We start from the raw sequence: 10,272 nt of genomic DNA, 5'->3' as shown, positions 1-10,272 counted from the left end.
CCACCTGAGAGAACCCTTTGGCCACAAATTTGACCTTGTGTTTCTCCACACTCCCACCTACTGCTTGCTTTAACTTGTAAAGCCATTTGGAACTCACCACTAAATTTTCTACTAGTCTTGGGACCACTTCCCAAACATTGTTTCTGATAATGAAGTCATACTCCTCAACCATGGCATCAACCCACATTGGTTGTTGCACTATTTCCTATGAGGATGGCTCAATCTCTACAGTATCACTCATCATATCTCTGTAGCCAGTGTACCTCTCTAGTGAGCTCCTCTATCTGCGTTGTGATGTGGGTGCTCCCACATTCTTTATGGCATCATGTAATAAACTATCAACCTCTTTGGTGTGCTTTCTCCCATCTCTGTAAGTCTCTGCATGAGTGGGTGTTTCCACTCCCTGCTCCTTTGCATGTGGCTGCTCCACATCATCTTGAGGTTCCTCCTTTGGAGTTAAAATCTCCTCAACATCATGTAGCTAAAACTCCCTCTCAATGGAACATCTTTGTGAACCACTATCATCTTGTTGGTTGGTAGGTACACCCGATAGTTGTGAGGTGTATTAGTGTACTCCAAAAGTATGCCAAATCAGCTGTTGTCTCTAGCTTTTTTCATGCATATTTGGTAACATGGCAATAGACTGATGAACCAAAGATCCTAAAGTGTGCCACATCTAGGTTCTTTCCTGAAAAAAATCCTCTTCTGGCGTACTCATTTCGAGGATTCGATGAGAGGTTATGTTCTACAAATAAACAGTTGTGTTGCATGCTTCATCCCACAAGTGTAATGGTAGGCCCTAATCATGAAACATTGACCGTGTCGCTCCCACAATACTTTTTTTCTTCTTTTCAACCACCTCATTTTGTTTTGTTTTATGAGGTGTTATTAACTCCCTTCAAATTCATTCTGTTGCATAGAAGTTCTTGAGTTCATTCGACACATACTCTCCACTATTATCGCTTCTAGGAGCTTTAACTTTCATGCCAATATCTTTCTCGACAAGTGCTTTAAATTCACAAAACTTCACGATAGTTTGATCTTTCTTTTGCATGAAGAAAATCTGACACTTACGAGAAAAATAATCAACAAATATTACATAATACCTATGCTTGGTCGTGGATGTTGTCGATAATGGTCCACACACATCTGAGTGAACTCGATCAAGGATCGCTTGTGCTCGACTGTCTATTTCATGAAAGGAAGATTTGGTGTACTTCCCCAATGTACACCCTTTGCATGTGTCTCTTTGCTCTAGTGTACCCTTGGGAAGTCCTGTAGAAATTTGTTGCATGATCTTCAAAGCTTTGTGGTGCAAGTGACCAAATATTCTATGCCACAACTCATGAATATCTTGGCTCTGCACCTTATCTGCTTTAGTGCTAAAAGTAGCACAATATTCTACCTCCAATTTTTAGAGGTTCTTCACTCAAACCCCTATCTGCTTCACCTGTCTTGTGGCTACATGATGAAGGAAAGCCTTCCCTTACTAAATATCACATCATAGCCTCTATCCTCCAATATGGCAACAGAAACCAAGTTCTTCTTCAAACCCAGAACATAATGACATCTCTCAAAGTGAGGGGATAACCAGACTCACTCTGAAAGGTAATTGTACTGATGTCAGTTGCATTATACCTCCCATCATCTCCCATCTCGATGTGCATCTGGAGATCCTTCTCCTCCAAGTTACTAAAGAGATAATTTTTACCGGTCATAAGGAATGAAACTCCACTGTCTAGGTACCACACACTAACCATCACCGATGACACCATGCAAGTGATGGGGGTAAAATCCAATTCGAATTGTGAAGCAAGAGCTTCACCTACCGCTCCTCCTGATGAATTCTTACCGAACTTCTTGTGTGGACACTGTGGCATAGTGTCCTAGCTCGTGCCAGTGAAAACACTTGATTTTCGACATATCCTTCTTCTTTCTGCCCTGACTAGAATCTAATTTGGAATGGTATGACTTTCCCTTCCCAGCTAAGGCACAATTCTCCTCATCGTCATTCTTTGATGAGGATTTGTCTCTGGTGTTTCGTTGAATCTCTTCATGTACCAAGTCAGGCCACAATTTCTCCCACTCTGGTAGCTTCTCCCTCCCATTAATTGTAGTTTTTCTAGCTCTTGGGAATTCCTAGAAGTGTTAGGCTCACCAGATCATCTTTTTGAATGGTAACCCTCACACTTCCAAGATCATCCTGACATTGGGTGAACTTGGTCAAGTACTTCAAAATTGAGTCGCCCTTCTCCATCTTGATCTTTTTGAGATTGTCCTTTAGTTCCAGCTTCTTGTTATCACTACTATTTTGAAATAGGTCCTTCAATTCCTTACACATTGAAAATTGTGTTTACTTACCATGGAGATTCAAGACAATATGATCTCGAACTCCTTCTTGGATAATCCTTCTCACCTTTGCCACACACTTTCTCCATTTAGCCAGATATTTAGCATCAGATGTTGGAGGCTTTGAGATATCATGATCTATGAATTCCTTCAACCCGTTGTCTTCCAACACTGCCTCCATCATGTCCTTCCAAGCTATGTAATTCGAGCTTCCCTCTAGGGCATACTCAAGTCTCAAACCATAGAACAACATCCTACTGACTCTGAAGTATGAAATTACAAATTCGATTTCACCTGCACAACAAACTCATATTCTCCTCTTCTATAGTAACTTCATCTTTGATACCATGTAGATCTTCACTGTAGATTCAAACTGCTTATGTGATATGCTAAAACAAAATACTTTAATCTACTCTACAAATCAACGGAAACAAAAAATGATTGATGAAATCACAAAGCAGAAAAGGAATAAATTCAATCGCACATATCGCAATATTTTTCTAGGGAAAGCAAATACTCAAAACCCCGACTATCTATATTGCATTAACTAGAATATCTGAGAAAAAAATACAAAGCTTGTTCAACCCGGACAATATTTGCACAAGTACAAACTATCTCACTGCTTCACAAACCAACTAAAGCCAACACTTTGCCAAATATGTTTCCTGCCAAGTCCCTACTTCCTTGCGCAGTCCATATGGGAATTAGCCCATATTTAATTGTGAAAATACCTCACTAAAACTGTGCAATCCATCATAGGCCTTTTACTGATTGCATACACCATCTTTACAGCTCGAAAAATTATACAACTGATAGTACATTGTCCCTGAACTATAATCTCATCTGGGTCTTCCTCTAAACTGATATGAATGAGTTATTTTTGAGTGAATTATTAGTTATCTGATTGATCACTGCATGTGAATTAAATCCAATTTAATTCACTTGACCACTCACTAGTTCTTCCAACATTTAGAACTAGTTTAACTGAATTTAACTTAGTTAAGTTGAATTAAATAATTACAACTCAATAAGAACTCAGCCTAGGCCCCTAAAATTTAGGGATCACTCTACATGACTCTATATAGACTTCCAACTTGAATTTATTGAGCCAAGTAAGTCAACTTAACTTCGTTAACTGCTACAAGTTTTTATGAGAATAGAATTACAATTTAATTACTAATTTAATTCAAGGACAAATTAAATTAGGATTTTCTTGTTGCTATTTTTAACATTGAGGTGACTAGAGATTTTCCCTTAGGTCTAGGCACCACTTCCCAGAAATTATTCTTCTTGATAGATTCATATTCTTCATTCATCACATCCTTCCAGACTTGGTGCTTTACCACTTCTTTGAACGTACATGGCTTAGTTTGAACAATAATACTCATAGCAGTTAAGTACACTTGATACATGTTCAGCTTCTTACTTTCATAGAATGTCCCTCTTGGAGAAATATGTCTTTCAGCATATTCGAGAGTATCTTTTATCAACAAAGTTATTTTCCTTGAGATAGAGGGATCAACGGGAGGTGGACCAATGAGATCCATCAGGCCTTCAACATTGGGCATTGACTCCTTTGTCAGAGTTTGATCATGTTTCCCTACAACATCATTGTCCTTCCTTGGGATAGGAAGATCTTTGGCTTTCCCAAGGGAAGTATCTTCATCAAAACTGACATCATGGATTATTTCCACTTCTCTTTGACTAGACACATAGATTCTATATGCCTTTGAATTTTCAATGTAGCCCACAAATGTACCTTTCTTCCTAGATGCTTCCAACTTGTTTATTTTCTCTTTAGGTACATGAAAATACACGGGACAACCAAATATTCTAAAATGAAAAACATCAAGTTTCTTACTAGTGAAAACTTCTTCGGGTGTCTTGAAAACTATTGCTTGATGTGGTCTCCTATTTTGAACATACACGATAGTGTTGGCAGCTTCGCCCCATAAGAACTTTGGTTGACCTTGAACATGGAGCATGGAACGGGTGGCTTCTATGATTGTTCAATTCTTCCTTTTAGCAATTCCATTTTTCTCGGGATTGAACGGAACAGTTGTCTCCCTCTTAATGCCAGTCTCTCTGCAAAAGTCATTGAATTCATTTGATTCATATTTTGTTCCATTCTCGGTCCTTGATATTTTGATCTTCTTCCTTGTTTGATTTTCCACCAAGGCTCTGAAAGAATGGAACCATTTGAAAAAATCATATTTATTATTTAAGAAATAGACCCATGTTTTGTGTGATAATTCATCCACAAAGATTGCATAATATAAGTATCCTCCCAATGATGTTACAGGAAACATACCATAGGTTAGAGTGGACCAATTGAATAATATCAGTAGTTTGGCTTTCACTAGAAGGGAATGGTCCCCTTGTAATTTTCCCAGTTGCACAACCCTGAAAAACTCCTTCATGATTCATGTTGAACTCGGGCATACCTGTGACCATCTTCCTTCCCCCAGGTAAGGCTTTGTAATGAAGGTGGGAAAATCTTCGGTGCCATAATTCAGATTGAAGAGAAGTATCACAAGTCAAGGCTCCCAAAGGACTTCCTCTAACTTTATAAATACCATCAACCCTAAAACCAAGTGTGAATTCATATTTAGGGTTTATTCGCAAAATATGTGTCTTTCCATCAATGAATGCTATCTTGAAGCCTTTATCTTCCATCGCAGAAATAGATATTAGGTTCTTCTTTAAATCGGGCACATACTACACTTCTTGTAGACGAACAGTTTGACCTTGATTCAAGTGAAGAGTGACAATACATATTCCTTTCACGAGGTAGGTGGAATTATCTCCAAGTATGATCTCCAAATTAGTCTTATTTTCAATCAAATTTGAGAGGGCAAGCTTGTACCCAGTGAAGTGCCTTGAGGATCCACTATCAATCAACCAATGATCTAAAGTATCTGAAGGAGAGGAAGTAGATAGAGTGCAAATAAGATAAAACTCCTTTTGTTTCTCTACAACATTAGTTTCCTCATACCTCAAATTTATCGTCCTTTTGGGAGGTCAAACATTTCCATATCGAGCGGCAAGAGCATTCCTCTTTCCTTTATTGTTGAACCTGTTGTTCCTTTGAAAAAAAAATTGTTGTTGTCATCATCCCTTGGAGAATCCTTCTTGTGAGGACACTCTCTGGCATAGTGGTTGAACTTGTTACAATTGTAGCACCTTCCTTTCCTTCCTTCTTTGAATCCCCGCTTGAAATATTGACCTTGTTTTCTTGGACCAACATTATTTTTCTTCTTTGCATGAGCAAAAAAGGAAATAGGTGCATTTCCATTCGAGGGCTTGTCTCTCTCCATCATCCTTGTCTCCTCTTGAGTGCATCTAGCCAATTATTCATCGAAACTAGGAATCTTGTCATTTTTTAGAATGGTGGTGTTAAATACATCCCATGCTCTTGAAAGGCCTCTAAGTGTAATGAGGGTGAGCTTCCTGTAAGCAATAACTTCTCCAATAGATAGAAGGTCATTCTTGATTTGAGTGATCCTCATGAAGTAGGATTGGATAAACTCCCCTTTATCCATATTGATGTCCTTCGACTTGTTCTTGAGAAAGAGGATTTGATTTTCATTGTTTACTTTGAACATCCCAATCAGATTATCATACATCTCCTTAGGTGTTACCAAATCAGAAATATTGGCAACCACATGCTTTTGAATGGAGTCTATGATAACTCTCTTAGCTTTGACCTCACCTTTCTTATACTTCATTTTTGTAGCAGCGGGAGAATTTGGAGGATCCACCCCTTTTCCCTGCACGTAGTCCATGGCACCATGCTCTTCCAAAGTCAAGTCAAAAGTCATATTCCATGCATGATAGTCATATTTGTCCTTGAGTTTATCCTCGTATTTGAAATAATATCTAGTAGCCATTGGTCCAATAGCCTTGATGAATATATCTCTCTTAGTGATTGCTTTCCTCTCTCTTCCTTGGGATTTGTCTTCACCTAGGGTCTGATACCATGTTAATTTTAGTTAACAATGATATGTTATATGTTTAGCATAATTACTTCAATTTTCCTTTAGAAACCTAATGACAATCTCCAATTTAGTTTTCCAATAGAAATCACATTGATAGTAATTGTAAATAGAACATAAAATAAAATGTAGAAGACAAGCCAAGACAAGAGGACACTAGATTTGGCAGATGCCAGGGAAAAATCCCAATGTGGTGAAAACCCTTTGATAAAATATTATTATTATTATATCAAATGTTCAATAGAGAGAGAGAGTACAAAAATTCAAAGTTGACTTACCAAATAAAATTCAAAACATCCCTATCAAATCTGCAGTAAACTACAGCGAAATTCATCCTTAACCAGAAATTCAAAGATGGTAAATGCAACAACAAATATTCCTTTTTGGAGCTCAGTCATACCCAGTCAAACTTGGCCTGATAAGGTGGTCAAATTCAACCCAAAAAAAACTTGAAAATTGTTTTCAAATTTAGTCAACTCTGCAGTGAGGTCTGCACTCAACCTTGCAGTCAGCTCTACGGTCAAAGTGCCCAAAAATGATAGGTTCCTGTGTCAAACTGCATGGCCTGCAAAAAACAAAAATTTACCACAAAAATCGAAATCAAAGGATGATTCAAAGTGCTTGATCAACGTAGGTAAAATTCCTGCAATAGTCCTGAAATTTGGCCCTACAGCTTTCCAAGAAAATTTGTCCTTATGATACATGTGTGAGAGAGAAATATATGCCCAATAGTTGTACGAACCAATGAGAGACTGAGAGAGAATAAATGTGTGTGATGATGATGACATATGCGGTGAGAGGGCACTTGTATTTATATAAGTCGTTGAGGTTGAAGAGTCATGTCCATTGGGCTTCATGAGCCTACATGATGATGTGGCCGACCTGAACAATTTGCACATGTGTGGGCATAAATTCAAAAACACACTTCTGCTTGTCGAAATTGCATGTATCAATTTTAGTCTTCTCAAAAAGAGGAATTTAATGCAATCATCATCTCCATCAAATGAGTTGTCCCAAGGTGGAATTTGGACCTAATTGCCAATTTTAACATAAATGAACGGTTATTGAATGCATTACCTAATAGATGATATTGCAGCTATTATGAGAGGGAAGCAAACCTTCTTGATCATCTTCAGATAAGTATGAGACCCATATGTTAATATATGCATTTATAACTTGTATATTACATGTTCACAAAATTTTTGACGAAATGTGTGTCATGGTTACGCCTGGTTAGTTCAAGTTCTTGTCTAAGTTTTTTATTAATGCATTTATCCTTACATCATTCATCATTCTTGAAAGTTCTATCAAGTTTTGGGCAGAGGTATGGAGACTAGCCCTGAAAAAGTGGCTCAGATCTCATAGTCGTAGGCATAGAACTGGGATAAAAAGACTATAGATGCTCCCTCGTAGGATTATGCCTGTGACTGGAAGGTTACTGCCGAATTTTTGCAACGTTGTGCCAGCATATGGGAGTCCAGGCTACTAAAAAAGAAATTTAACTCTGGGTTTGGGCACCTGGAAGGGTGGTTTATATTTTTGGGGTCGTGTAGCACCTAAGGAAAGTCAGTAAATTTTTGGTGTGTTTATTTTGCTTCCTTAACTGCACCTAGGAAGTTGAGTCATATCATAGTAATCCTCGTCACACATTTACCTCGGTGGACCGGAGAACTTGGGTAAGTGTGGGAGGAGGGTGTTATAGAGTCATATCAGAGCGGGTTTCTATTCACTTTAGGTGATACCTGATACTATAGAGTGGTATCAGAGCTCCCAGATTCAACACTTGGATTGGATGGGTGCATTGTATTTGTCATGTATGCATGTCGGTTGTACATGTATTTTTTATGCATGTTAGAGTCTACATGTTGTTATGCATACATTGTTGAGGTCATGGTTGTTGTGCATGAGGTCATGGTACGCAGTTAGTGTTTCCAAGCATGCATGTCGAATGCATATGTGTTCATTATGCTTGTGATCTATGTGTTTGTTAGGTATGAATGGTAATGGTTATTGTTGAAGTTGTGTCATCATACATAGGTTGATGTTGAGATGATGGATATGATGATTTCATTGTATATATATGTATATATGTTATGTTAATCTGGATTGATCCTATAGATGAGATAGCCTCCCGTGAAATTCACTAAGGTATGTTGATTATGTTGTCTTGGTTTAGCTGACATGGTATGTTTGCAGGAAGAAGATCAAAGATGACTAGAAAAATGGTGGACTACAGTTCACGTGATTCTCCCTACAGATCATATGAGCATCATGGTGATGAGTACTCCCCTCACATAGCAGATACTTTGAGAAGTTTGAAGGAAAAAATAAGAAGTTGCAAAGCAGATAATGATAAAATAATTCAGTCACAAGAGAGACTTTTCAGGGCACAGAAGAAACAAGAAGAGGTTAATGCAGTTATTCTTCAGAGTTTGTCATACTTGCAAAGACAGGGACCGCTTAGGATCAGTCATGGATAGGAGGAAAAGAATAATGGAGCATACGGTAGTAGGTCTCATGGTGGGCACAAGTCAAATAGAGATGATACGGTCAGAAATGGAAGATTCTTGGATACACCTGATAGAAGAGGTAGTGGACATGGGCTTTACACTAGTTCTGGTTTAGACAGGCATCGTGGTCATCATCGCTATCATCCTTATAAGAGGAGTGGAAGGGGATATTTTTCGGATGAGTTCAAGAAAACCAAGCCACCTACATTTTATGGGGAAATGAAGAAGTCACAGGATGCAGAAGCTTGGCTGCTTGGGATGAACAAGTTCTTCTGATTGCATGAGTAATCAGAGAACATGAAGGCCAAGATAGATGCTTTCAGTCTTAAGGTAAAGCAGAAATATGGTGGGAAGATGTAAAGAATTTCAAAGGCATTCGAGAAGAGGAGTTGAATTGGAGTGGGTTCGAGAGACTTTTCAGGAAGAAGTATCTATCTGAGAGATATTATGTTGACAGGGCAAAGGAATTCTATGAGTTGAAGATGGGATCCATGACCGATGAGTAGTATACTAGCGTATTCTTGGAGTTGTTGAGTATATGTCTTATCTTAAAGAGGAGAAAATGAAGATTCAAAGATTCATTAGTAGGTTGTTGGTATCGTTCAAGGATGAGATTGAGTTTGATGAGCCTAGATCATTAGAAGAAGACATCAGAAAGATAAAGAATCGTTATGAGCAATCAAAGTGTAAGTCTGAGTCTAAGAAGGATTGGAAAGGAAATGAGAAGAATAAAGGAAAGTGGGATAATAAGAAAACAAGACCTCAAGATACAGGTAACAAAGAGAATGTAGCACCCCACAAGAAGTTCAATTCATGTGACAGAGGACAGGGATTTTGATTTGAGGAGAAGAAGAAGGGTGATGGCAAGAAATCTTTACACTGTTGGACTTGTGGTGGAGAGCATTGATTTTTCACAACACCAGGGTGGAAAAATGCATATCTATAGTGCTCATGAGGCACAAACAGTGGGGGATGTTGGGTAGAGTATTCCTTGTATTTATGCAACGTTGGATAATAGGCAAGCGGATCACCAAGCATCTATTATCGAGATTGATGGTAATATTTGTGATCAAGTAGATTCTATTTTTTATTGACCCCAGATCTAATTATAGTTATGTTAACCCTAACCTGGTGGATAAGTGTTGTTTGAATAAAGAAGTGCATGTTGTGTCTTGGTTAGTGCATTTGGTGACAGGTACAAAGAAAAGAGTTCATCAATGGGTAAGAGCTTGTGCATTTGAGTTTAATGGCATGTCTACATTAGTGCATTTAAATGTGCTTCCATTGGGATCATACAGTATGCTTTTGGGTATGGATTGGTTGTATCTCTACATGAATAAGGTGCATTGTTATGAAAATGAAATTGAGTGCTTGGATGACATTGCAGAACAAAGAATCTTTTAAGGTAAGAAGAAGGA

This window comes from Pinus tabuliformis, chromosome Q (assembly GCF_031772625.1).
Source record: "Pinus tabuliformis cultivar Carrire ecotype Pingquan chromosome Q, CPIR1, whole genome shotgun sequence".
NCBI classification, from domain to species: Eukaryota; Viridiplantae; Streptophyta; class Pinopsida; order Pinales; family Pinaceae; genus Pinus; species Pinus tabuliformis.
Note: the sequence above shows the minus strand (reverse complement) of the source record.